The sequence below is a fragment of the Columba livia genome, chromosome 22 (genome assembly GCF_036013475.1).
Source record: "Columba livia isolate bColLiv1 breed racing homer chromosome 22, bColLiv1.pat.W.v2, whole genome shotgun sequence".
Lineage (NCBI taxonomy): Eukaryota > Metazoa > Chordata > Aves > Columbiformes > Columbidae > Columba > Columba livia.
In genome coordinates, this window is record NC_088623.1 from 6,664,205 (window position 1) to 6,670,204 (window position 6,000).

Consider the following 6,000-nt stretch of genomic DNA (forward strand, 5'->3'; position numbering starts at 1 on the left):
CCAGCCTAAGACCCCATTATTTCAGGTGCTCTAAAATCACAGAACAGCTTGACAATCTGTGCCCCAAATTCAAAACCACTAAGGATGTAGCCTGGTATTTTTTAAAAACAAACCTGTTCTCTAACACATGCAGCACTTCCTCTGCACAGGGCGCCTGCACAGGCACGGAGCCTCTGCTGGCAATTCAGGCAGCCCCAAAACCATGTCCCTCTGCTGATGGCATCGCACCAGCCGAGAAAGAGATTGTCATTTAATCAACAAAGAGCACTTACAGCCCCGGACCAGCCGGCAGAAATATTTGCAAACAAAGACTCTATTTTCAAGGAAATCCTCTGACTTCTGTATTGAATGAGAGAAGTGATTCAAGTGCTGGAGGCAAGCGGCCGAGCAGCCGTGGGTCAGAGATTCTCATGTCGCGGGCTGGGCGGTTGGTTCCCCTGCCCTGCCTGCAGCGGGAGCAACAGCCACGCTCACAAGCAGATCTATTTATTAGTAATTCCTGCTTTGCATTCAGGAATGATCTGGATCTCTGTGTTCACACAGGTTACAGGTACACCTGGTTTCTGTTTGCACTGATCCACAGCCCTCCCGGGGGCTGGTGCAACGGAGGGAGCAGCAGAGACCTGGGAAACCGGGCAGAGCTGCTCCCAGCCGGGACGAGGAGCAACAACCGCAGCCCAGCCTCCCCGGAAAATCCCACCGGGACAAGCGTGTCCTGCACGGGCCGGGGCTGCGCACACCTCCCTCCCGGCAGCACGGGGCGGCGCGTTCCCCAGAGCCGTGATTTTGATCAAAGGAAACATTAGTCATTGGAAAATCGAGCCTTGAGTGTTAAAATTAAATGCTAGATGTTAAGCTGGCATCCATGATAAAGGAAACTCCGCTTTACCAGCAGGAACATGCTTTGTGTCCCAGTTTAAGAGTCCGAGGAGGTGGTGGCACCCTGCTCTGTGTGAGCTGCCGTTAGCTGCGCCGGGACACCCTGCATGGGCTCTCAAGCCATCAGCTGCCCGCTTGCAGCTGCGCTTCCACAGCCCCAGCAGAGATGCTGATGCCTCTAGAAATCGTGGTCCCGCTGCTGCTCTCAGTCAGGCAGGAAGGAGCCACATCTGCCGCAGCATATAAAAGAACTTCTGGGTCTGTTGGTGGTATATAAAATGCAATATAATGTTACCTATAATTTTTAAAGCTGGCTCCGGTCCTGCAGATAAAATGCCTCTATGGTTCCTTTTTGCTTTAACAGCTATAAACTCTGCCCAACCATTCCTCTTCTCTCTCAGCTTGTGACTGTCTGGCTTTATGGACTCGTCACAACCTCCTGATTGATTTACATGTAAAGTCAGTAAACAGTTGCTCCCACCCTGCAGTCCCTTGTCCCAGGGCTGGGTGGCTGCGGGTGACTCAGCAGCACAGAGCACTGGTGTGACTAACTCTTCCCTCTCCAACAAACTGGGATTTTGGGGCTTTGTTCAGTGCATTCCTCCGTGCTGGTGGAAGCTTCCCACCGAGCCGCCCTGCGCAGCACCGTGACTCAGCCCCGGGCAGTGGGATGGTCTCTGAGGGTGTCCGGGCTCCCCAGCACCGCTCCTGCACATATCCTGCTGCGGATGCTCGGGCTTGACCGATGTACATGGCTGTGCCAGAGCAGCACGTTGCTCCTGCCCCTGCCGAGCCTGGCACTCTGCTGATCACACCCAGCCAGTGTTATTCTCAAACTGGATGTGGCTGGTACCTTGAAATCAGATCTCAGCCTGGTTATTATCGATTCTCCTGGTGCTCTTTGGGCTGTTTCCTTCCCAGCAGTTTTTGGACCCACTGTAAAGCTGGTTCACATCCAGCATCTCTTCACCTCAGCACAATGAGATGGCAACAAGGATGTCCCTCACCTCTGAGGGTGGAAATGTGTCTGATGAGGCACTGCTGCTGCCTGCCCCATCTTCCCTTTCTCTCTTTGCAGAGAAAATTTTAAGCAGGAAGAAGCTGAGGGCCCAACTCTTTAGTCCAGCAGCACCCAAGTGAGAATCCCCGGCCCTTTAATGGCAGCACTGAATGGAGGGACCCTGGCCCTTTAATGGCAGGGGCGGATGGGTAGGTGGGAGCTTTTAAAGGGGACGGAGCTGGGGGGCCAATTCCCCTGGGCCTGGGGGGTTTCCTGGGCTGCTGCGGCTCCTGAGCACGGCGGGTCCCGCTCCGTGACGCTCACACTGCAGAGGGATGTTCGGTAAGAACTGGTGCATTTGGGGTTTGCTGCACTGGGGCACATGCAAGGGGGTGTCTGGAAAGCGGCTCCCCCGCCCTGTGCGGGGCTCGTCTGAGAGCAGCGGGAGCACAGGGGGCACGGAGCTCCCTGGGCTGAAAGCAGAAACGTGTTTCTGTCCTGGGCTGGTAACCCGTGTGCTGGGGTGTCCCTGTGCACCAGCCCCGGCAGCCTGTCCGGTCCCAGGGTTTCTGCTGCCCTGAGCTCGGTTCAGCCCTGGCCACACGCAGCCCCCTGGCAGGGGACAGAGCCCCCTCCCTGCCCTTGCTGCTCCCCAAGCTGAGGCGCCCATAGCCTGTCCGGCTGCCCAGGACACTCCTCACCCTCAGTGTGGGGATGGGGTGCAGCACGGCAGGGGATCCCTGTCCCGGGGTGCCCGGCTGCCTGCACTGCAGCATCGCCCCGAGCATCTCCTTTGATGTGGGAGCTGCAGCACCCGTGCAGCAGCCCGGCCGTGCTCACAGCGGGTTTCCTCTCGATGTCACGGGAGGCCATAAAACCCAGCTGCGGTGGCCAGGCTCTTGCAGACAGGGCTGCCTGTTCTCAGCACGCTGAGAACCTTCCTTTTCTCAGCACGCTCTTGCCGGAGGGGAGCAGAATCCACTGGCCCCCCATCCCTCGGGGACAAGAGCGCTGTGATGGAGGTGGCCTGGCCCAGACAGGAGGCAGCTGGTCCTGGCCCTGAGCCATGCAGTAACCCAGCCTGTCATTCAGCAGGAAAGCATGTGGTTATCTCTGCAAAGACTGTAATTAGGCTGCTTGGCACTAACTTGTCTCAAAAAGCTGAGGAGGAGGAGGAGGGAAGAAACTCAAATCAGCCATTTTATATGAAACTTTACAGGGAGAAATGGAGGCCAGGGCAGGATGGGTCTGTAGTGGGAAGCCAGCTGGTCTACGCTCTGCCCCTTCTCCTCTCCCTGACATTCCCTCGTGTCCCTGCACCCTTCAGACCAGACCCACCCAAGGGGAGCTGGGTGCAGCATGCACCCTGTTTACAGCAGCCCTGCGGAGCATCCGCGGAGCTGGAGCCCGTCCTGCCGTGGGCAGCGTGCCCGTCCGGGCTGGAGCTGGCGTGCGTTTCCCATCCGCTCCCCGATAAGCTGTGTTGTTCATTCATCGCTGCGTGCTGACCACAAGGCAGGCAAAAGGGCCTGCGTGGCCCACTTGGAAGCAGACGAAATGCTGCTTGGCGTGGCAATCCATCTCCAAAAGAGCTATTGAAAGAAGAGGCTGTGCCGCTAGCTCCTCGTGCTGCAGAGTGGTTTGCAGCAGATCCCTCTGGATTTCTGCAGGGGCTGGGATGCACTGCTGGGATCTGATTCCAGCCATGCCCGAGGTGGCTCCGGAGTCGCTGGCTGCTCTTGCAAACCTGCCCATCGATGGGGACCCTACGAGGCAGTCTGGTGTGGGTCCCTGTCCTGATGTGTGGGAGTGAACAGGGTGTGAGGGAATAACAGGAGGCTTTGCCCAGGATGTAAATGAGTGTGTACCCTTGGAGATGAGCCAGCAAAGCCGTTAGTGATGCTCTCACATGGGCATGACTGTGGTGGGCAACAAACCAGCTGATTTGGAGCAAACCAGTTGTGCTGCTGCGGAGGAGTTTGCGTTGTGGCTGCGCGCAGGCGGTGAGCGAGGTGCGGGCAGCACACAGCCCGCTGAGCCGGGAGGTTGCGCAATGCAAAATCTCTTGGGCAACGCACTCGAAAAGATGGGGAACGGGGCTCTTCCTTCAGCCACTCTGTCCCTGTCACCAGCTGCCACCCAGGCCCATGGCGACAGGATGGCTGGCAGCCCCAGTCCCTGCTCCACCCCACAATTAACCTGTGTTTGCTTATTAGGGAAGCTACAAGCCTGTGCAAACACTTCCATTTGCTTTTGATAAAGTGAAGGTAGAGAAAAATACAAATCCTGCCCGTGAGGTGCAGGCAATGCGGGCAGGGCGGGCAGCGCAGGCAATGCGGGCAGGGCGGGCAGTGTGGGCAGGGCGGGCAGGCTGTGTGCGGGGTCCAGGTCCTGGCGGGTCCTGGCTCCCGGGGGCCGTTTGCCAAGGACTGAGAGTCCCTCCCTGCCCGAGCGCCCGGCCGGTTCCCATGCCACCCGTGCCGGTGGCCGTGCCCAGCCCTGCTGCTCTCCAGCCAGCTGCGGCGTTTGTCCCAAACTTGGCCCGGTGTCGCTAACGGCAACTGCTAATTGTTCTCTTGTTCTGTACTATATTTAATTCCCCACTATTATTTTTTCCCCTTTTAATCATAAAAAGCCTAAATTTCCCTCGGGGAAGGTTATTGGCTCAAGTGTGGAAATATACCTGCAACTTGCAGGAGCTGAGCCACCGGGGCATTGGCTGTATTTTTAAACCCAAGTACAAAGTGTCTTCGACGCGAGTGTCTCTTAACCCTTCCCGGGGCGGGCGGGTGAGAGTGGGGCTTCCTCCCCCCTTCTCGGCTCCCGCTGCTCACCCTGCCCATCCTCAGGATGTGGGGACGGGAGGGTGGGCGAGGAGCAAGCATGGGACTGGAGGAATTGTTCTGTTTTGCCCTATTTTCCTACGGCATCTTCCTCTCTGTCTTGTCAGGGCAATACCGGCGTGTGGACACCCTCCTGTGCGCAGCCGGGGTCAGTCCGCGCAGAACCGTGTGTGCAGCAGCGTCTCCTCCTTCCCAGGCCGTCTCCCCGGGGCTGGCGGCTCAGGTTCTCCCAGGTAACCCGGAGCCTCAGCACCTTTGAGGATGTGGGCCAAAGTCATCCTGTCTGAGAGCTATTTTGGGGGAGCGCGGCTGCTCCTGTGGGACCGTTGGCGCAGCCACCGTTGGAGATGGTCGGGCGCGAGCGGAGGCACAGATGGGACAGGCGGGAGGGAACTGGCCCTGTCTCTGCCGGTTAATGAAGTCACCTGAGGGGGTTCCAGCCCCAGCAGACCTTGGGTCACCTTTCAAACGGTTGCTGGGGGGAGGTTTGGGGTTTGGGTTTTGCAGCTCAAGCAAAGCAGATTGGGGGGCTAACCCTGGTTACCAGGGTGCACACATAGCATCTTGTGCACCAAAGGAGCAATTTTGGCTCGGTGGTAGCTACTCTGGGCTCTGAAACCCCCACCCAGAGGAGAAGCAAAGTTGAAACCACCCCTTTTTCTGGTAGCTGTAGCCTGGAGTCAATCCTGGCCCAGCTCTGCTGCTCTTGGCGGGGTGGGAGGATGGTGCAGCAGTGTGAAAGGCACCACACAGAGCTCTGTCTTGCGCCCGTGGGCAGCGGCGGGGTCAGGGCACAGCCGGAGCCAGCGAGACAAGGGCCGAACTTGCCTCCTGGCTGAAGAATCCCCCTCTTATGTGCATCTGTTGGCAGAGCCTTCCTGCTCCCTGCTCTGCCCGCGCACAAGGGACCGAGTGTCTCCCTCCCTCCTCCTCAAACAAAGGAGGCTACAGTTATTTTTCACTTTCTTCTTCCGAGTGGCTTCACCCTTGAGTTCCCGGCCTGGATTTGGGATGCCTGAGGAGACCTGTGCAAAAACAGGATGGGGACCTGGCAAGGTGCTGGGATGCTGCTCGGGTACCAACCCACCTGCCTCCCCAGCCAGCATCCCTGCTTGCTGTTCTCTCCATCAGTGATGTGTTTGTCCAGGTGCTTCGGGAGCAAATTTCAGCTCCAGTTGTGCTCCCGTCCAGCCCTGCGGGTTTGCAACCCCGGCTGACCTGTTGGAGGGTTGCGGAACAGTTGGGAAGCCGCCACCATCCGTGTTGAGGAGCACTCGC